The 23,194-nt window shown below is 42.8% G+C and overlaps 1 protein-coding gene across 3 annotated transcripts in view; it reads right to left on the bottom strand.

Annotated features, from left to right (window-relative positions):
* The window catches only part of NFATC3 (nuclear factor of activated T cells 3), an 870,211-nt gene that overhangs the window by 628,313 nt on the left and 218,704 nt on the right, over positions 1 to 23,194 (bottom strand). The window lies entirely within an intron of this gene.

Raw genomic sequence — 23,194 nt, forward strand, 5'->3', positions numbered from 1 at the left:
ATCTGATGTCCATGTACGGACTGTTTTACTGTCTTTGGAATCTAAACATCTCTCTATAAGATATTTTAATAAACACTGAAAACGCTCAAATGCCATGCTGTGAGATAACCTGCACAATGATCTTAAGAAAAGTCGGGCCACTTAAGTTCAATACAGAATGAGAAAAAGATTTGGGCAACACACACTTCCTTAAAATTGCTTGAACTAATTAGCAGAGGCCGGATATTAGAATTAGCGTCTATTACAGTATACTCAAATGAGTAAGTGTGAAGCAGCCCCCCTCCCCCCATCAACACTATAAATGCGGTTTCTAGGTGACCGAGCTTTAAAGCAGCATGTGAAATGTAGGAGATAAAGCAATCTAAAAGTGTGCTCTTCAGTTATGCACTGACAAAAATATACCTATTCGTGTGCTTTTAAAGATGCTCCTCAAGCCTCCCCACGCAACTCCAGGAGCGTACGTTTTGGGGATGTGCTGGAGGAAGCAGTACATAAGGGGGAGAGAGCAAAAAAACACATGCGATTCCACGGAGTTCTGCATGAAATAGTAAAAAGTAGTTCTGTGAATGTGAGCAGTGGAAGGATACAAATCATCCAATCAAAAGAATGGTAAAGAAACTATGCTCCAGCAAAGGGACAAATACACGAATTGGAAGGAAAGTCTTCAAATAAAAAACAAGCAAATGAGAACGATAAGAAAGCCAGCCAGTGGTACACAATGGAATGGCACACTGCCCATCTAACATTTTTGGTATAGTCCGCAAAGGTCTTTCGAAAACAGAAAGCTAAAACAGGTCTGTGAGACCTAAAACAAATCATGCTGCCACTTAGCAGCCAAATGTTTGCAATACAGATTTTGAAGTAAAACTGTTAAATAAATATTGTGTGTAACTTTAACAGTACTAGTGCTTCCTAGCATGCAGCTGTAAGTACAGCAGGTATAAAAAAACCTTTTAGTTTTAATGCCCATTAATAAAAATATTAATCCAATTGGTGCAAAGAAAAGATACAGTTGGCTTTGAAATACAGCTAGTCTCTAGGTGGATACAAAGCGCATCTACATCACTACCACCACTCTAACTCAGTCAGAATGGACAATATTCACTTGAAAATCCAAGGTTAAAGAAAAGTTGTTAGCTTTGGACAGAACACCTCAATATATGCTTACTCAGCAGCCAAGCAATCCATCATTTGTACACCAAATACAATGCTTATGACTTTACCCTTGATGTGACCGATGCAATTACAAATGTTGTGAATAATCCTACAGATGACATTATTATTACATTACTATAACATCATGAAAGATAGGTCTTTGAAAGTAGTATTATTTGTTGGAGTATGTGTTATTTAATTACATTGTGTTTTTAGTCGATGTTCTTTATTGATATAGTGTGAGGCAATAAACTTTGCATGTCGTGTGTAAATTATATTGCAGACCTAGACTAAACTTGCTATTAGGTTTTCTTTTTTTGGTTTTAATTCAAAACCATAACTGGACATCAACTGATTTTCTAAGTGGATTTTTGAGATCATTTCAAACATATGTGAAGGTGCTATAACCAAAGCTAACCATTACATAATTTTCATCTTGATTTATCCTGTGTATTTATGTTATTTTTTCACCATATTAAAAAATATATATATATATATATATATATATATATATATATATATATATATATATATATATATATAAGTAACCCTGCGTGGGGAGAGAGGAGCAGTATTAACTGCTGGGAGCATCAAGAGGTTTTCAGCGAGGATTTTCAATCTGGCAGCAAGCTGCGGTTGGGTGCAGTCCGGAGGCCACTTTGTTGGGACGCCACTGGGTGTTTGGAACTCCCACTTACTCAAGGGGGATCCACACAAGGACTGCGAATACCAGCATGCAGCGGTCTGGTTTTACAGCGCGAGCTGAAGTATCTCTTTAAAGAAAAAGGAGGGGCCTCAAGTAAGATTCCAGGAGTGGCCAAACGAACATCCAAATGGCCACCAGGTGCGAGGCTCTAAACATCGTAACAGGCACTGAGGAAAGCTGAACTGCTGAAACGCGTCTGCCGCACGTTACAAAGTTTGCGTTGTTAACTTACCTTGGAATAAATCCTCTTGAATGCATCCTGGCTGTGTCGGACCCTTCTTTGATTCAGAGTGGGGATTTGGACTTTATATATATATTTATATATATTTATTTTTTTTCAAAACGAAGTTCCACTCGCGCTCTCAGAGTCTCCTGACACAGATAATAAGACCAGGCTTCGTTCAATCAAATTGGGGGTTTATTCCAATCATAAACCCGCCGTGTTTATGATTGGAATAAACCCCCAATTTGATTGAACGAAGCCTGGTCTTATTATCTGTGTCAGGAGACTCTGAGAGCGCGAGTGGAACTTCGTTTTGAAAGTATTTTGTTTACCGGTTTTTCTCCACCGGCCTTGCATCACCCCTTAATGATTGAAGACACTAATAGGAGTAACTATATATATATATATATATATATATATATATATATATATATATATATATATATATATATATATATATATATAAATTCACTTAAAAACCATAGGTTTCACACATGTTATAGTTAGCTGGACATTTCCCTCGTAAAAAACCAATGAAATTCCCCCGTTATAGTTAGTAAAGGGAACTATAACTCACGCGACCGCAATCCATTTTTTTTTCCTTTAACCTTTAGCTATACATATTTAATAAATATTTATTTTACAGAAAGACACATATGTCATCAGTGATGTAATATCTGACGTCATCAGCAGTGGATTGCGGTCGCGTGAGTTATAGTTCCCTTTACTAACTATAACGGGGGAATTTCATTGGTTTTTTACGAGGGAAATGTCCAGCTAACTATAACATGTGTGAAACCTATGGTTTTTTATGTGAATTTGCAAGGTTTTTTAAATGCTAATTCCTAACTATAACATGTGTGAAACCTATGGTTTTTTCAGTGAATTTGTACGGTTTTTAAATGCTAAGTTATGTATTTATTATTTAGGTTTTTTTTAAGGTTTTTCACCGTGCGCGACCGATTCGAATGTTTACTAAGATCTAACAACCAATCAGAATTGAGCTCGCGCACGGCAGGGTGCGCTTACCGTACGCGCACGGTGCGCGCCTATAGATATATATATGCTTTTAAATGCTATTTTCTCAGAAAATACTGAACAGATTTACACCAGACCTGCAAAAGGCACATCCCTGACCTGAGGACTACCTCTCTGCCAAATTTCAAGTAATTCTGTTCAGCCGTTCGGGCTGTAGCTTGGACTAAAGGTCCTATGGAAAAATGCATGGGGAAAACGCGTTTTGTAAATCTTGTTCTCATCTTGCAACATTTGGTGTGCATTCAAAGACAGAGGTCAAATGTCAGGGTCTGTCATCCAAGGGAGATTGGGGTTTACTTTTCTTTCTCTGACTTCAAAGTGAGAGGGTTTATGTGAGAATCGTGCTGGATGCTACAGGTGGGAAGTAAGTATTTCAGATATATCAGAATTACAAAAGCTCAAATTAAGCACTTTTTTTTAGTGTGTTTTAAACAAATACTTCAATATGACCAAAACAATTCAGTACACTAAGTGATGCAATTTACACACATTATTTGTGAGCTGATTAGTTTTATCAGTAAAACTGTGTCTGTGCAAATGTATTGGCCATTTCAACTGAAAATGTATTGTCTGTAATGGTAGTGTGCTACCACACCATGCATACTCCACTCTACTCCGCACCACTCCACTCCACTCCACTCTATGCCTTTACTCTACACTACTCTACGCCACTCTACCCTATACCACTTCACTCTTCACCACTCCACTTTGCACAATTTCACTCTACACCGCTCTGTAACACTGCACTCTATGCCCATACACTTTACGCCAATACCCTCTACTTGTTTACTAATCCACTCTACGCCAATATTCTCTACTTTTTACAACTCCGCTCTACACCAATCCTCTGTATGCTACTCTAATCTGCTCTGCACCACGGACATCTATGCCACTGCACTTTAAGCCACTGCACTTTAAGCCACTGCACTCTACCACACCAATACACTATATGCCACTTCACTGTACTCAAACAATTTACTCTAAACAACTGTACTCTACTCCACTCTGCGCCACTTAACTCTACACCGCGCCACTTAACTCTACACCATGCCACTTTACACTGCGCCACTCCACTTAGCATCACTGCACTCTATGCAATACACTAATCTACGCCACACCACCCTGCGATGCTGCACTGTATGCCACTAAGTTCTATTCCGTTGCACTCTATGCCAATGTACTCGGCAACACTCTATTCCAATGCACTCTACACCATTCCACTCTATGACACTCCAATGCACAACATTCTATGCCACCCCACTCTATGACACTCTGACATTCCACTCTACAACACTCCACGCCACTCTCTACACCATTAACCTTTTGCTATGCTGAACAGCAACGCTGGTGTACAACATACCTAAAACACATTGCCAATAGCTCTTGTATATGTGAGGATTATTGTTTTTGCCAATGCAGTTTATACTAATGTAACATTATAAGATTAGTCCACGTGGTTTGGTAAATGCCTTCGAGACTCTTAATAAAAAACATTCAAATAAAATAAATATTTTGTGTGTCTAATGAACGTTTTTAAGATTCTAATTACTTTACAAAATTATAGAAAGTCCGATCTAGAATAATTAATTAGGTTGCGATGTTTCGCATTATTTTTAATGTGATCGGCATGTAAGACGACATATTCTGCACTTCCGGGTTACTGGTGGCAGAACAGCAGCCTCGGTGGGCTTATACTAGCTACTTCCGGGTCACGCTCAGTAGAGCAAGCACAGGTTACAACACCAACTGTTTCCCTAGAGCATTATGGGTGATATATTTCATGCTAATTAGCTTCAATTAAGATCATTAGCTCACAATTAAGCTAGGTATATATAGAGCCAGTTTTTGGCTCTCATTTGGCAGAAACGCGCGTTACACGGATGAGCTCCCGGAGTACTTTTATTCACTTCCTAAATAGATGCACGAGGTGAGTGAAGGATTAGATTATGTGAGTAGGTTTCCGACACAATATTTTATAATATTCTAACCCTTAGACTAATGAGGTCTTTTTCGGGGGTTTTTCCCCGTTTGTGTGCATTCCTTTTTTTGACCTGCAGGTCTACCCCCGTTAAAGGAGTAACGATATCGTCTAATTAGATATATAGACCCTGGAGGGCTAAAACCGGACAAAGCAAAGTGAAAGAGGGACGTTATAAATATTCTGCAATAACGATACCCTGACAGTTCTTAATACAATAGGATCTGCTAAACTTTCGGTAGGTGTTTTTTCAAGACTTGCTCTGAGATATTATCTTGCCTGAGTAATGAAACGATTTGGTTTGACGATTTAACCAACCAACTTCTTATTGTTTTTCTTGGTGGTTTAAATAGATTCAAACAAAGATTTCTTGTGCACGGGAAGTTTAAGGTTATAATAAGTGACTCCCTATATGATGATGTCCTTCTATATATTAAGTGGACATTAAACAAGGTAGGACAAATTATTTTGTTTCATTTTAGTTTTTATTAGAGGTATTATTTATAATAATTGACAGCGCTAGTTATTCTAAAACATATTCCTGGGTGCTGGCATTGACAAACATTCGCATGTTACAAATAGGGAGAACACCCTTTATGCTGTTGACCTGAACTCTATCAGAGGCTCCTAATAAACAAGATAAGATAATCTAATGTAGCCTTTATATGTATTTTCAAAGCTATAATGTTCGCTTCATATGAGTGTTTAGTTTGGAATAGAGGCTTCTTCTCGTACATTTAGTAGCCTCTTGAGCATAATTAAGTACAAATAGACGAATACTTGTGATTAGTCTAACTAGACATGAGGTGCATGTGTGTCTTATCGGTTTGATGATGATTCTTCTTCTTATATCCCTCTCATGTTTTTCTTTTATCATGACTATTTGTGTTTTAGCCCAATCAGTTTACTGTATATTATATTGATGATTAACCATTTGACTTACGTACATGATAATATTGTTGTTGTTTTTAATCTGTTTTAAATTCATAGATTATGGACTTTACATTTTTTGTTTTTTAGATATATGAATAAATATCGCCGAGAAAATAATATTATTGTCTTGACAAAGATGGTGTATATTGTCTGATACCATCGAAACGCGTCGACGCATCTGTGTACACAATTCGTTGCTTTGATTTGGACCATTAGATACTAAATGAGGAAGAAGTATCAAGCTCCAATCAATAATATCTTTTCAGACGAATGTGTCCATCTTTAAGACTAAAATCTAATGTCTAAATTCTGTTTTCTCTCAATGAATTGTTTTAATTAATACTTTTATTAGTGTTTTGTATACAAGTTTTATTGAACAGCTTAGTTTGTGTATGTACATAATCTTTCTCTGCAACAATTAATTTTATTCTGTATGTGTAATAATTATAAGGTGTTAATAAACATTACGGTATTAATTTTTACTGGTGATATATTGTTCAGTTTATTGCTTGGGCAAAACACAGCTATTTAATATTTTTCTTCTTTTTCCTTCTCTATTGTTGTGGATCATTTGTTAGATATAGTTTTAGGCTACCCAAGGGAATTCTTCTTTGACTTATACTAATGCAAGTACTCCATTCCATCAGCTCCAAAAATAGCAGCTACCCAGATAAGTGCAAATAGGGGACACAGCACTAGCTTATACCGGCATAACAACATAATTAACCCAACACTGCCCTTCTCAGTGAACTCCACAACAGGCAGAATAAGCATGTCACATTATGTAGTTTTGCATAGTGTAGCTTTTGCCATTTACATATGCTATTAGAGATGTTGGTTGACACAATGTGCAAATGTGTCGGATGGTTGTGTCTTTTTCCTTAGGCCAGGGCTTGGTTCCTGAAACCTTCCAACATATGTGATATGTAGGGTGGGGGCAGAGGGGGAGGGGATGGCAGGTAGGAGTCCTACTAGTGTGTGACTCATCAGTAGTGCATCAATCATCTAGTGACCAGTGAAATATGGCAGCAGACTCATCTTGAACTCCGTAGTGGAGCGAGCCCTCCATGGCTCTTACAAGATTATGGACATATCGTGGTCTTATCCCCTGCCAATGTTCTTCTTGGAATGTGCGGTTCACAGTGCTCCGCAGAATCTCTATTCACCAGTGAAGTAAGGCTGTCAGAAAACAGCCAGAGGAGGAATGATGCTAACTCCATTACTTCTTTTACTTGAAAAGACTGAAGTACTATATAGCTCTGCGCTGTATTGGGCATTGGCAACTGACTCAAAAATCTCTTACAAAGGACATAATAAAATCACTGCTGCTCTTTACATAAAGCCATTTTAATTAGCTCTGCCAATTATATATCACTATCCACATGGATGCCATCCTGCTCCGTTCTAGTACTCGGGCCAAAGCTTCCTGTACTGCAAACTAAGCATACACCACATAACTAATTTCCTCTCAGGGGCAAGCCACCACATTAATCATACAAGGTCTTTGATCACAGACTAAAGAAAAAATGAAACCAATACTAGAGAAGTTACAAGGAAAGAGCTAGGCCTTATAAACTCAACATAGCCAAAGAATTAACAAGGCAGATAGCATGCCGAAAATCCTTTGCCAATCAGCAGCTGAGTCATCCACAATATTGTAGAACTGTGCTACGGGTGAGCAGTTAAATTCTGTGCAAGGAACAACAAACTAAACAACTAAAACAGTGAAAAATACAAAGAAAAAATAAGTTATATTAGATAACCCAGAAAGGGGTCGGGGTGTTTTCGTTTACTCCCCGCCAACTCATCTTCCTCTTCAGAAGGTTTGTGACCCAGAGGCAAAGGAGAATACCAATCCTGGCAGCAAGCAATAAAAACGTCTGTTTATACAGACCAATGTAGTCACAGTCTACCACTAGAAGCAAGGCCTAAAGAATTCAGATTGAAGATCTGTAGGAATGCAAGGAGCTACCAATGGCAAAAAAAGACAAAGCTTCAAACGCTACAACAGAAATATTAACACGTTCTCACCAGGCAAAACATCTCCTAGGCAGTCAGAAAGGATTGAAAATGGCAATTGATTTCACTACTCGAAGGAAGGCATCGTCACCAAAAGAGAGATCAGTTTAAAAACAACATGCCAAAAGGAAGGGAAAAAAATCTATTTCAGGACAATTTATATTTCAGGACATTGCTGGTAAATCCCATCAAAACTGCAGGGTGTGCATGAGGGTGGGATGGACAACTGTGCCAAAAGGCAGCTCAGAGCTCCAGCAATATCGGCAGTAGGGGTTATTGTTAGTCCTTTTTATGGACCCTATATTTTTGCTGGCTTTAGAACTCTGTGCACTTAATCCTGCTAACCAATAGTAAAGTCCATGTGCTCCCCTTTTAAACACAGTGGAATTGGTATACACCTAATTGGCATATTTAACCTGCCTGTAAGTCCTTGGTACATGATCAAACTGTACAAGCGTCACTACAGTTGCAGCGCAAACAATGTTGTAGGCCTACCATTGTAGCTTGACTGTAGCAATGTAGAAGCTGCAAACTGGATCTGTCAAAATAAACCCTTTTGACAGGTCAAAGCCCCCTGCTAAAAATTAACAAGCCACCCCTATATAGGCAGAGTAGCCCACAACACAGGGTGCATGGTATTTAAAAGTAGTACATGTAGAAACAGAATGTTAATATGTCCTTACAGTGACTAGCACCCAAAAGATATTTTCACTGTAGCAGTCCTAGCTGTTCTATGTAGAAAACTAGAGTACATAATAAAATACTGATAGATAATAGGACCGGCTAGAAATTAATAAAACATTTTGTAATAGTTATTACAAATACAATTCAATGATGAAGTCAGAATTTTAAAAAGTATCTTTTAGAAATTTACCTTTCCTCTGCCTGAAGTTCCTAGAGGCCAATTAGCGTTTTTTCTCCAGTTTCTCCTAGACCGTAACTAGCCTTGTATGGTGTGAAATGCCTCCAAAGAGCAAAGAATAGGATGACATGATTGGGCAAAGATGACTCCTCTGAACTCCACAGAATATGCAGGGTGGGAGCTGTGGGGATCATTATTTACACTAGTGTCAAGTCCTGCTTGAGTGTTAAATCCTGCTTGACAGTCCTGCTGGATCTACATAAAACACTTGGGGCACTTTTGAAACGGGAGCAAAGATGATAAGACAACTTTTGGGTGCTCAACCGTCTGGTTGATGAAGGACTCTGTTTTTGTCCAACAAGATATCTGTCTCTGGGTTTACATATAACCCTTGGGGCACCCTTGAAAGGGAGGATAACAGGATGTCAAGATACTTCTTGTGAATACAGTGTCTAGTTTCTGTCCTACCCGACTTCTGTCTCTGGGTTTTTGTAGGTACCGTGGCTGCTTCAAACTGGATTTTAGTGTGAGATGTGGTAAAACAGTAGGATTACCACAGTACAACCCCCCCACACGTATGTACAAATGGAATATGCTACTAACCAGTATGCATCTGTTCTTGGTATGTAGAGCTGCAGATCTATACACTGTGCATAGCTCGCCATCTGATGTTGGTCCCGGATGTTTGCAGTTTGTTTTTCCTCTTGGAAAGTCTTTGGAAGTCACGAGGTTGGTGACTCCTCCTTTGGTTTGTATTGCGCATGGGCTTCGGCTCCATCCTCAGGTTGTTTTTCGCCAGCAGGGAAAGATGGAGCGTAGTGATAACAGTAAAGAAACCCATGTGTGTTGTATCTAAATAAGATAGACTGGAACGGATACAGGTAGCCGGGGAGGCGGGTGGGCGTGTATAGATCTGCAGCTCTACATGCCAAGAACAGATGAATACTGGTAAGTAGCATATTCCGTTCGAGGCATATGAGCTGCATATTATACACTGTGCAAAGACTATATAGCAGTACCTAACCCTAGCGGCGACCACCGGCATCCGTTGCAGTTGTTTGGAACAGTGTTTTTAGTACAGCCTGGCCCACACTAGCTTGTTGCTTGGTTTGCACATCTACACAGTAATGTTTTGTGAAAGTGTGCGTTGTTGACCATGTCGCTGCTTTGCAGATGTCATCTAGTGGTATGTTTCCTAGAAAAGCCATAGAAGCCCCTATCTTCCTTGTAGAGTGGGCTTTAGGGGGAACAGATAGCGTTCATTTTGCTTTGTGGTAGCAAATCTGTATGCATTTTACAATCCACCTAGCTATCACTGATTTAGAAATAGGGTTGCCTTTATGTGGTGGAGAGAAAGAAACAAATAGCTGTTTGGTTTTTCTGAAAGGTTGTGTTCTTTGGAAGTAGTAATGTAAGGCCCTTTTAACATCCAGTGTGTGTAAAGCCCTTTCCGCAACGGTTTGAGGTTGTGAGAAAAAGACTGGTAATTCTACCGACTGGTTTAGATGGAAGGGAGAAATGACTTTGGGTAGAAATTTTGGGTTGGTGCGGAGTACCACCTTGTTATGATGCATTTGAAGAAAAGGTTCCTGTATGGTGAGTGCTTGTATTTCACTAACCCTTCTAAGGGAAGTGATGGCCACTAGGAATGCTGTTTTCCATGTGAGAAATTGCAGCTCACATTTATGTAATGGTTCGAAAGGGGGTCCCATTAGCCTTGTGAGAACTATATTCAAGTTCCAGACAGGTGAGGGGGGTACTCTGGGTGGAATTACTCTTTTGAGGACTTCCATAAATGCTTTAATGGCAGGCACCCTGAATAGTGATAGGTGCTGCCTGTTCTGTAAGTAAGCAGCAATTGCTGCGAGGTGTAACCGAATGGATGTATATGCGATGTTACACCTTTGGAGATGGAGCAAGTAACATATAATGTGCTGTATGGACACATTTAGAGGATCGATTGTGTTGTTGTGGCAGTCAACAACAAATCTCTTCCACTTTGCAGCATAGCATGCCCTAGTAGTAGGGTGTCTAGCTTCCCTGATAATATTCATGCAATCAGAGGGAAGGTTAAGGTATCCGAATTCTAGGACCTCAGGAGCCAGATCGCAAGGTTGAGCTGAGCTGGGTCCGGGTGCCTGATCTCTCCATGGTTCTGGGTTAGGAGGCATGGTGAGAGGTGTAGCTTTTGGTGTGGTACTACTGAGAGTTCCAGCAGTGTGGTGTACCACGGTTGTCTGGCCCATGTTGGAGCTACTAGGATCAGTGTTAGGGAATGCTGTTGTAGCTTTCGCACCACTAATGGAATTAGTGGGAGAGGTGGAAAGGCGTATGCAAATTTGTTTGACCAGTTCATCCATATCGCATTGCCTTTGGACAATGGGTGTGGATACCTGGTGGTGAAGCTTGGGCATTTTTTGTTTTCGTGGGTGGCGAATAGATCTATGTGTGGATGCCCCCACTTCTGAAAGAACGGATGAAGAACCTGTGGGTGAAGTTCCCATTCGTGAATCTGTTGCGTTTGTCTGCTGAGCAGATCTGCCACGGTGTTTTGGACTCCTGGGACATGTTGGGCCAGGAGAAAGATTTTCTGTGGAATTGCCCATCTCCATTTGCTCTGTGCTAATTGAGAGAGCTGTGGAGTGTGTGTGCCCCCCTGTTTTTGAATGTAGTACATGGCAGTCATGTTGTCTGTGCGAATGAGGTCTGCCTTGCCTGCAATCTGCGTCTGGAAGGATTTTAGGGCTAGGAAGATTGCCAGTAACTCCAAATGGTTGATGTGGAGTAACTTCTGTTGCGGAGTCCATGTGCCCTGTACTGTGAGATGTAACAGATGAGCTCCCCAGCCGGAGAGCGATGCGTCTGTTGTTAGTATTATTTGTGGAACCGGGTCCAGGAACGGTCGACCTCTGGAAAGGTTTGTGGTGTTCCACCACTACAGAGAGCGATGGGTGCTACGTCTACCAACACCAGATCTGTCAGTTGCCCCTGGGCCTGGTTCCACTGGCTTGCCAAACACTCTTGGAGTGGACGCATCTGGAGTCTTGCATGGGGCACTATAAAGATACAAGAGGCCATCATCCCTATCAGTTGCATAAACACTCTTGCTGGGAGAGAGTGTTGAAATATGAATTTCTGACGCAGAGCCTGTATGTTTGCAATCCTGGCAGGATTGGGATAGGCTATGGCTTTTGAGGTGTCTATGGTAGCACCGAGGTATTGTTTTGTGTGTGATGGTACCAGGTGGGACTTTCGGTGGTTCACTGTGAAGCCTAGCTGGTGAAGTAGTTGGAGTGTAGAGGCGGTGTGTTGCACACATTGTTCGTAGGACGTGGCTTTTATTAGCCAGTCGTCCAAATATGGGAAGACGTGAATGTGCGGTCTTCTGAGGTGTGCCGCCACTACTGCTAGGCACTTGGTGAATACCCTTGGTGCTGTTGTTACCCCGAACGGGAGCACCTTGAACTGGTAGTGTTGCCCGTCCACTACAAATCTGAGGTACTTTCTGTGAGCATGGTATACTGGGATGTGAAAGTATGCGTCTTTCAAGTCCAGAGTGGTGAGAAAGTCGTTTTGGGAGAGGAGTGGAAGAACCTGTTGAAGGGTTACCATGTGAAAATGGTCTGAATGTATGTAAGCATTTAGAGGTCTGAGATCTAGGATAGGTCGTAGAGTCTTCTCTCTTTGGAATCAGAAAGTACAGGGAGTAGACCCCTAAATTTTGTTGATTGATGGGGACCTGCTCTATGGCTTGTTTTTGCAGGAGGGAGGTTACCTCCGGTTTTAGTAACGTCACATGTTCTTGAGACATTGGGCGTTGCCGGGGTGGAATGTTTGGGGGAGTAGATGTTAATTCTAGGCAATACCCTGAAGGAATAATTTGGGTCACCCATCTGTCTGAGGTGGTGGTCTCCCAGACGTGAAGGAAATGTTGTATCCTGCCCCCGACCGGAGTGGAATGGTCTGGAGGGAGCGGGGGAAAGTCATTGGGTAGGCGGTGTGGCAGAGCGGGCGGTATTTGTCTTGCCTCTGCCCTTATTATTATTGCCTCTGTATCCGCCTCTTTGATAACCTTTTGTGAAGGTAAACTGAGGAGGGGATTTGTAGGACGTGGATGCACTATCCGAGGAGTAGCCTCTACCCGTGCCCCGAAAGGAAGAGCGGCGAAAAGAGCGTCTAGGAGTGTGAGACTGTGGGGCTCCCATGGATTTCGCCGCATCAGTATCTTTTTTCATCTTTGAGGGCTTCATCAACTTTGGGGCCAAATAGGTGATCTTGGTCGAATGGGTGGTTCAATATAGAGGCTTGTACCTCAGGTTTAAAACCTGAAACTCTGAGCCAGGCATGGCGACGGAGAAGGACACTGGTGTTTATGGACCTGGAGGCTGTATCTGCTGCATCTAGGGCACAGCGTATAGAGGTATTAGTTATTATTTTTCACTCTTGGATCAATTCGTTAGCCCTATTCTTGTATTTTTCAGGGAGATGGTGCATGATGGTCTCTAACTCATCATAATGCGCCCTGTCGTATCTGGCCAACAGCGCTTGCGTATTGGTGATACACCATATATTGGCGGCTTGTGACGCAGTGCGCTTCCCTGACGCGTCTAGGAGCTTGGACTCTTTGTCAGGTGGTGGTGCTTCGCCTGACGCCTGAGAATTTGAGCGCTTCCTAGCTGTAGATACCACTAGGGAATCCAATGGTGCAGGACCTTTAATGTATGAAGGGTCTGTGGGGGCGGCTTTGTATTTTTTCTCTATACGGGGGTTTAGGACCCTGGCCGGGTCTTTAAAAACCTCCGGTGCATGTTTAATTACTCCCTTTAACATAGGTAGAATGGCAGTAGACCTATGTGCATTGTAGAAGGTGTCTAGGAGAAAACCTTCCTCCACTGGGTCAGTATGTAACTCCACCCCGTGGTAGTGTGCCGCGCTTTGTAACAGGTGGTGAAAGCCTCAGGCGGGTATGGCCTAGATGGGTAAAGGTCATCCTGTGGGACATCTGGGATGTCCGGATTGTGATAGTCGTCCCATGGGTCTGGAGATCCAGTAGGGGTGGGGTCTTGTGGCACGTCTGCTGGATCATAATAAGGGTCTCCTAAATCGTCTGGGACAGGAGACAAGGTTGGGGAACGATGAGGCAGGGGTGGAGAGGGTGGAGGAGGTGGGGAAGGCACCCTGAAAGGGGAGGTAGCAGTGTCTTTCCTCTTTGGAGGTGGAGGTGGAGCTGGTTTGTCCAAGTGTCTCTTTTTTGAAGACAAGGTCAAATGTCCAGTTTTTGGATCCTTGGTGAGTGTCTTTTGCAGAGGATCCGGTGTAAAAAGTTCCTGCGACACTGGTTGTTCGGTCGGCGCCGAAGTTTTCGGGGCCGACGGCTTTTTAGGCTTGTCTAAGCCGTGCTTCTTTGGGACCTCCGATTTTTTGGTCGGGAGTGTCGGTGCCGAGGGCCTTGTGATGTTTGGTCGGCACCGGAAGGGCAGGTTTCGACACCGAAGGCTTTGGTACAGGGTTCGGTGTGGAGATGAAGGCCGATCTTTTCTTCGGTGCCGAAGGGTGTTTTTCGGTACCGCTGGTAGGCTGGCTCGAGCCCGAGCTGCCGGAAGGCTTAATAGGCTTCTTTACCGGGCCCGAAGGTGGGGTGTGAGAAGCAGTATCCTTGGTCTTGCCTAGGCCCGAAGGCGAAGGTGTGACCGAAGCCTTCTTAGGTATCGGCGTGGGAGGGGGTATTGTACTCCCAACCCTCTGCGCCGGGGTGATGTCCTCCACATCTGAGTCGTCGGCCTCGGAAGCACTGATGAGGTCGTCGTCCTCTTCTTCGATGTGCTGCTGTCCCGGAGCTTCGACGTCGTCCCCGAAGATGTCGACTGGAGCGGAGGTCGAGGAGTGCGCCATGTTGCGTCTAGCCCGTCAATCTCGAATAGTCTTTTTAGAGCGAAAAGACTTGCAAGCGGGACAGTCTCGGGCCTCGTGTTCAGGGGAGAGGCAGAGGTTGCACACCTCGTGAAGATCGGTGTGGGGAAACTTGGACCCACATCGAGGGCACTTCTTGAAGGGAGTTCTTTCCATCAGCCGAGACCGGAGCCGGAATAGGCCCGAAGGCCGCCGTCGACGACCGGAATCGAAAGAGTGCCGAAGAGAAGTGATTAAGATGATTAATTATCTTAAGGAGCTCGATGAACGAGGATTTTTGCGTCGATCGTTGAACTGGAAAAGTTCGGAACCGGAGCGCGAAGTATTACATCCGAGCCCGATGGCGGAAAAAACAATCTGAGGATGGAGCCGAAGCCCATGCGCAATACGAACCAAAGGAGGAGTCACCAACCTCGTGACTTCCAAAGACATTCCAAGAGGAAAAACAAACTGCAAACATCCGGACCCAACACCAGATGGCGAGCTATGCACAGTGTATAATCTGCAGCTCATATGATGATATATATATATATATATATATATATATATATATATCATCAAACAAAGTTGCCTGCTGAAGAAAAGGCCCAACACCAGGTAAGTATCAGCCTCGATCTTTATTGGAGGAAGAGATGCAGCAAATCAGCCCAGTCCACCAGCATTGTGCCCGACGCGTTTCGTGAGTGCTTCACTTCTTCTGGGGCTCTCAGCTTTGCAATGAACAGAGCAGCCATGAATTCGGCACAGCCTTAAGTGTAATAGTCCCCGCCCAGGTGGGCGTGGCCACCCCAGTGGCCTGTGGTAATTGAAGTGCCTAAATCTTCGAGTGAGCTGGCGTTCTGTCCAAATTAAAAGCACTTATTAAAATCACAGTGGATTGTGACACGGGGCTGGATAATACTGCACCACTCGCTCGCTCCTCCAACAACTGGCTCCCGATGTTCCAAGCAGTTACGTCGTATGACGCCTCCACAGGACTGCCACAACAGCAGCTGGGCGCTTTTCCGCGGCTCAGGCAAGCCGCTAAATACCATCAAACAAAGTTGCCTGCTGAAGAAAAGGCCCTACACCAGGTAAGTATCAGCCTCGATCTTTATTGGAGGAAGAGATGCAGAATATCAGCCCAGTCCACCAGCATTGTGCCCGACGCGTTTCGTGAGTGCTTCACTTCTTCTGGGGCTCTCAGCTTCAGCAGGCAACTTTGTTTGATGGTATTTAGCGGCTTGCCTGAGCCGCGGAAAAGCGCCCAGCTGCTGTTGTGGCAGTCCTGTGGAGGCGTCATACGACGTAACTGCTTGGAACATCGGGAGCCAGTTGTTGGAGGAGCGAGCGAGTGGTGCAGTATTATCCAGCCCCGTGTCACAATCCACTGTGATTTTAATAAGTGCTTTTAATTTGGACAGAACGCCAGCTCACTCGAGAAGATTTAGGCACTTCAATTACCACAGGCCACTGGGGTGGCCACGCCCACCTGGGCGGGGACTATTACACTTAAGGCTGTGCCGAATTCATGGCTGCTCTGTTCATTGCAAAGCTGAGAGCCCCAGAAGAAGTGAAGCACTCACGAAACGCGTCGGGCACAATGCTTGTGGACTGGGCTGATTTGCTGCATCTCTTCCTCCAATAAAGATCGAGGCTGATACTTACCTGGTGTTGGGCCTTTTCTTCAGCAGGCAACTTTGTTTGATGGTATTTAGCGGCTTGCCTGAGCCGCGGAAAAGCGCCCAGCTGCTGTTGTGGCAGTCCTGTGGAGGCGTCATACGACTTAACTGCTTGGAACATCGGGAGCCAGTTGTTGGAGGAGCGAGCGAGTGGTGCAGTATTATCCAGCCCCGTGTCACAATCCACTGTGATTTTAATAAGTGCTTTTAATTTGGACAGAACGCCAGCTCACTCGAGAAGATTTAGGCACTTCAATTAACACAGGCCACTGGGGTGGCCACGCCCACCTGGGCGGGGACTATTACACTTAAGGCTGTGCCGAATTCATGGCTGCTCTGTTCATTGCAAAGCTGAGAGCCCCAGAAGAAGTGAAGCACTCACGAAACGCGTTGGGCACAATGCTGGTGGACTGGGCTGATTTGCTGCATCTCTTCCTCCAATAAAGATCGAGGCTGATACTTACCTGGTGTTGGGCCTTTTCTTCAGCAGGCAACTTTGTTTGATGATATATATATATATTCAACACGCCTGCTTCTGTAAAAAACAAGCACCAGGACGCTCGGGTTCACTCGCAGGGACGGCTTTATTGCGGTTTCACAAGTAACAGGTAAAGCGTTTCGACCGCAGCCACGGTCTTTGTCATAACCTGTACGCGTATACATACACCCTGCTCCCAGAGCCCAAGTATAGTGTGGCCTAAGACTTTCGCCATCTTGAAAATGCCCCAAGTAGGTAGGACTAGCCCTGGGAATGTGAACACAATTGGTTAAGACGTGTCAGGAGTCATTCCCACCCACTAATTCGTGCCAGGCATAAATGTGGCACCACCAGGCACCCGCTTCAAAACATTTTCTAGAACTGTGGAAGATCGGAAGAGAACCGGGCCTGCTGTCTGTGACCTAGGAAGAGCCCTGAAGGACTGAACATGCTCCGTCTTCTACCCAGGACAAATAAGGGGACTGCAAGGGTCAGTTGGCTAACCTCCTGTGTGGCTACATGGAGACAAACCGCAAGAGGCCTTTTCCAACCCAACCAACCAGTGGGTACTGGCCTGGACATTACAGTTGGCCTCTGCTGACATCCTGCGTGTCTCAAAGTACTTCCACTGAGGTCCCAGAAGGCTTTATAAGTTTACTCCTATGGTTCATTGGGACTTTAAGGACTAGATAGGAAAGTAAAATCTTTCACCGGGATGCACCTGGTTGGTGTATCCAATCAACGTTTCATCACAGCCAAACCCAAATTGCACCTAGATGTCCATCTACTAGGACAGTGACGCTTTGTAATTTATGGCGCTATTTCTACTTAAAATTGTAAAAATGTGCATCTGTTCTCCTGATTGGATTCTTGATATAATGGAGTCAATTTGTTAAGTAATTTTAGAATTTGTTCATATTTAGTTTTGGATGTTTATTGTTTTTAATTTTGACTTTATTTCTGTTTTGGTACAACAGAAACACTTCACACATTGCCCTATGTTAAGCTTGTCTGCTCTGTGCCATATAGGTGTCAAGGGGCTGAGCTCAGGTTAATTTTGTGACTTTGAGGTTCACTCTGCCATGGGTTGTGATTATTCTTGGAGGTGGACTGTCACCTACCTCAAATCATCATTCAAATTCTTACACGTTCAAAATATATAGCTGCAGCTAAACATTCACTCTGCAATGAAGGATGGAAATTCTAGCATTTCAAAGCAGTTTATGCCTGCAGCAATGAGCGCTCTGCTGGCTACACTGGGGGTCTTGTCAGAAATGCAATGCCCAATTTTAAAACTGTTTGTTTGAGGGATTTTCCCTAATCTAAATATATCATCAAAAGTGAGGCAAACAGCTTTAACACACTGTACATGAACAATAACAATTTTCTACATGGTTGTAAAATAATCCCCCAAATTTCCAACACAAAAGACCCTGCATTGACTAGCAGAACTACTAATAAAATCACATCAGAGAGGTCCCCAACCAAGAGGTGCTTTAAAATGAGCCATGGAGAAGGTTCAGAGGAAAAATTCGCAATGGTGGAGTACGGGTGTTTAATAGTAATTATATCATGCTGACAAAAGTTAACACCGAAATAATGTAACTGGAAAGTGATATATTTGTTGTTTGCTAAATGACTTCTTTGGAATAATGCAGGAAGACCTGTGGGTTTCACAGCGGTAATGAGCAGTCAGCACAGGTGCCTTTTTATTGCACAAATAAATCACTGTCACCTATAACCATCTTTGGAACTGATAATTCTTGAGAATCAGACATTTTCTGCTCAGAAGTCCCTTCCGCCCCATCTTAAGATGGAGCATCAAGATATTCCACATGGATAGAACCAGAAAGGAAAAACAACATTTTCCCCTTTTTAGGTCTTGCGTACAGACTGCTTTTAGCTGTTTGCTTGCAAAAAAAATCCTGTGGTCCAAGACTTACAGTGGGCTTAGATTAAGTCCATTACTGGTTGGTTTTCTTTTTACTCTCATTTGCTCACTTTTTATTTGATGGACATGCATGAGAAAACTAAGGAAGCCCTTCTCATGGAGTAAGCATCTTTAACACCCTTTTAATAGGAGGACTATTATCCTTCCACTGCTTACATTCATAGAATTACTTTTTTTCCTTTTGTTTTTAGCGTGCCATGTGAACGCATGTGTTTGTGCTCTCTGCATCATGTACTGCTTTCCCACTAAAATCCTTCCGCGATCACCACCACCCCTCCAAGGCACTTAAATCTGATTGAGAATGACACACATACTCTAGAACATCTCACCAACAAGGATTGCTTTACCAAAGCATCACTTCATCAAACTCAAGGAAAACAGTGAAATAATTTATTTTCCATGGCTCTGGGTAATGAAGCTCACAATAAAATTAGCAAAGCCTGCTTCAAGTCCAGAGGGCATGACATTTGACTAACATCAATATGAAATGCATTCTTTTGTACTTTCATACCTTCATATATCTCTAGAATATTCATCACTTCATTGCAAGACAAATCCGCAGTCTTTCCATCAGCAAAACACCCCCTTGTGAGTTGCCAAATGGCCATTTACGTGTATTTTTTCCAATCGTATGTACCAGCACTCAGTTCGGTGATGTTCGCGCTTTATAAAACACTAAAAAATAAATGTAACAAATATTTTTCCTATTTTAATGTTCACAGCAATATGTACCAAACACCGCCATTTTAATAATTTCACTTCACAAGAAAAGTAAAGTATTTTGAACCTTAGAAATCCAATTAATGGCCTGGAAAACTTAGGGAACCGTGCTCTCCGCCTTAACTTTTTCCCTCATTTACAATTTGCTGGAATTTGTGTTTAATGTAACGGTCTTCAGCTCTGCTAGCAGCAGTGTGTGGTCCCCTCCTCCTCCCTGCAGATCTCAGAGGTGCTGATAAGTAAACGATAAAACAGCCGTGAACAAGTACTCCAAGCCAGATATAAGGCCCATCATGGTTTTAATGATTTCAAGAAGGGAATAGCATTGTGTCCAGCATGTTCCCATCTCATGTGCAAGACAATTAGCTTTCTGTATTATGCCTTTTGTACAAATGGATCTTTGAATATCCAATAATCACAAATGAAGCATACAATAGAAAAGCTTGGGAACAATTCATGTTATGATGAACAGTGATTGCTTTGCAATAGAAAGAGATGTGAGAAATGTAAATCCACATTCAGTTTAAAAGATACTCCATATAACCCCATGACCAAAGGACACTTGGTGGTCCTGGCATTTACGGATTACCACGTACATTTGAGCTCACTATCCAAGTGGTCCAAGTCTGGAACAGAGAGAGACACTGGTGCATCAACTAGCATCATTTTGCAGGAGGTTTCCTCTATGAAGGCCCTTGGTAGAAAACCAACTATAGAGCAGCCAACCTTGCGTGCTTCCTTATCACTACAACAAGTCTACACATATGGGACAACGTCGAGGAACACTTAGGGCTTACACAACACCAGGCTCTTACACCAATAGTGTGTCCCATGTTGGCTGAGAGAGGAAGCTGGGCAATGAATTATCTCAGAATATGATAGGATATTGATCACTTTTAATGCACAGCATTCACCTAAATAGGTTTCTCAGGACTGGGCCAAAAACGTTTTATTAAAGGTATGAGTACTAAGCAAAAATAAAGGTTTTAAAGCCTTTCTAAATGTTAGATGGTGTGGCTGTTTGCGAAGATATATTGTAAGTGAATCGATCACAGCTTTGACTCCAACTATGGAGAAAGCCCTGTCTCTGTAGATCGGTGTTAAGAGTTTTAATTTCTTTGAGGAGGATTTGTTGACTGGATCTGAGATTTTGTGGTGGGACACCACCAAAATTTCTTTGCCAAAACACAGGTTTTTGAAGATAAATGTGGTGCACAATAGACGTGGCCTTTCACGTCACACATGAATTAAAACTGGGAGGCAATGGAGACGTTTCCTGGCCATAGATATGGAATCATGTTTTTTTAGTGCACATATAGAGCACACTGTTGTGTGTTTGAACTAACTTTAGACTGGTTAGTTGTTTCTTAGAGGCTCCACAGAAATAGGCATAACAAAAAGTCTGTGGAATTCAAAAATGGGAACATTTAGCAGCGTATTTTGAGGAGAAAGAAGCACACTTTTGCTGAATGTGCAATTTCCTAATCTATGGTTAGACTTAGTTTATAATATGCAAAGCGAAAGATGCCAAATATTAGCCTTTACTTCAAAGACTGTACACAGGTTGAGCAGAGTTTGAAAAAGTGGCATTTAAGAGCAAGCTACAGAGGCCATTTTTTACTGCTTCAGAGGGGGGTCAGTAATGTGCTTGTTGTTCTGCTACAAGTCTCGGACTCTACTCACAACAGCAAGTCAAGTTGGGGTTCTCAGATGTGGCATCTCACGATTATTTTAAGAACTGCAGCACAAAGAAAAGTAACCTGGTCTTTCAGAACACTGCTATTAGAAAATGGGAGAACTAATGAACTCGGAGTTGGAGGTTGGTTTGAAAATGTTGTGAGATAAGGTTTACAATGGATCTTCCAGGATACATGCTACCAGGAACAACTGAAATACCTATCACCTCTGTGGCATTATGAGAAAGGAGATGTCTGGGAAGAGGAGATGTGACCCCTTATATTAACCTGACCCTAGTTAATAAAGTGTTCAAACTGAAAATAGGACTGTAAATCAGAGACCAATAAGGGCAGACATATGTATGAGGATGAGACTTTGCCTGTTGAATGAAATCTAATAGAAATAAACAAAACAAAATGTATGTCTGGTCAGAAGGAAAAGAAAGTGGAGACAATAGCAAAAGTCAGTATCCTCCTGGAGGAGCGCTTATTTTTAAGACGAGACCTCTCACTCACCCAAGGGTGACATGCTTCATCATTGGGTTCCCTCCTCACACCAGGACCGCAAGGTGTCTCATGTGGGCTACAACTTCCTGATTGGGAGGAGCGGAGGTGTTTGGTAGTTTAATGAGCAGATGTTAATAAAGAGTGAGAGACTGAGTGCAAAAGGAATGGGAATAAAACTATCGCCTGAAGAGATGGACTGCATTTATTCAGATGACCTCTGGATTAGAGTTAAAACACAAGAGGACTGGGGGTATTATGCAGCTCCCAGGTAAGGCGCCTCTACAGGCTTTAGAGTGGACTACACCTGTATGCCCTTGGTAAGATGACCCATTTTTCTCCCACTGGGTACCACTGTGTGTGTTGGTTTTGGGCACTAGAAGCACGGCGTTATAACACAATATTGGGACTGTGTTCAACGACTTTAAGATGGACTCTGAATGCTTCTTGTTGCTTGATTTTGCTTTTCTGGATATTTTGCAATTCTATAAGGCAATCCCCCATTCCTGCCTGGCTTACCTTTGTGAAGCCGGTAACCTCTTTAATTTTCATTTTTCAGCTGTGACTTACCATCTAGGTCCTGATGAATGCCTGAGAACCCCTTCCGGGGTCATTGATTGGCAGAAACTTTTTGACCATTTAAGGGTATATATTTGCTCATCATCCTCCAGTCCTCTTGTGTTTTAACCCTATCCCCGAGGGCATCTGAATACAGTCCAGCTCCTCTGGAGATAGTTTTATTGCCATTCCTTTTGCACTCTGCCCTCACTCTCTATTCTATTAACATGTGCTCAAACTACAACACATCTCCGCTCCTCCCCATCAGGGAGGTGTAGCCCACACCAGGCACTTTGCGGTCCTGGTGTGAGAAGGGAACCCAGTGATGAAGCATGTCACTTTTGGGTGAGTGAGGGTTCTCAATCTAAAAAGAAGCTGTCCTCCATGAAGACACAGACTTTGTGGTGGTCTCCCCTTTCTCTTCATACTGACCAGACATACTTTATGTGTGTTTCATTTATTGAGGGAGTACTACCTTGTTGGTTGGGCCTCTCCCTAGAGATCACTTTGTGTGAGTTTGACAGAAATAAACAAAGCACGCCATACAAATGCCAGTCAATATACGTGCATAATTTTAATATGCAATACATATATATCAATGGAAATAATGAACTAGATACATTTTCATCTGATCTGTCCTGATGTAGGCAAACCCATCAATGCCACACAAATTGCAAACACCTCCACCAGCAAACTGCTTTTGATGTCCGAGTACGCAGAGATGGGCTGAGTTATGGTTCACTGTGGCATTATCTAGTTATCTACTTACCAAAATAATAATAAAAGCATAATATGCAGCAGTAAGCAGCAAATTATAATTTA

Source organism: Triturus cristatus, chromosome 12 (genome assembly GCF_964204655.1).
Source record: "Triturus cristatus chromosome 12, aTriCri1.1, whole genome shotgun sequence".
NCBI lineage: Eukaryota > Metazoa > Chordata > Amphibia > Caudata > Salamandridae > Triturus > Triturus cristatus.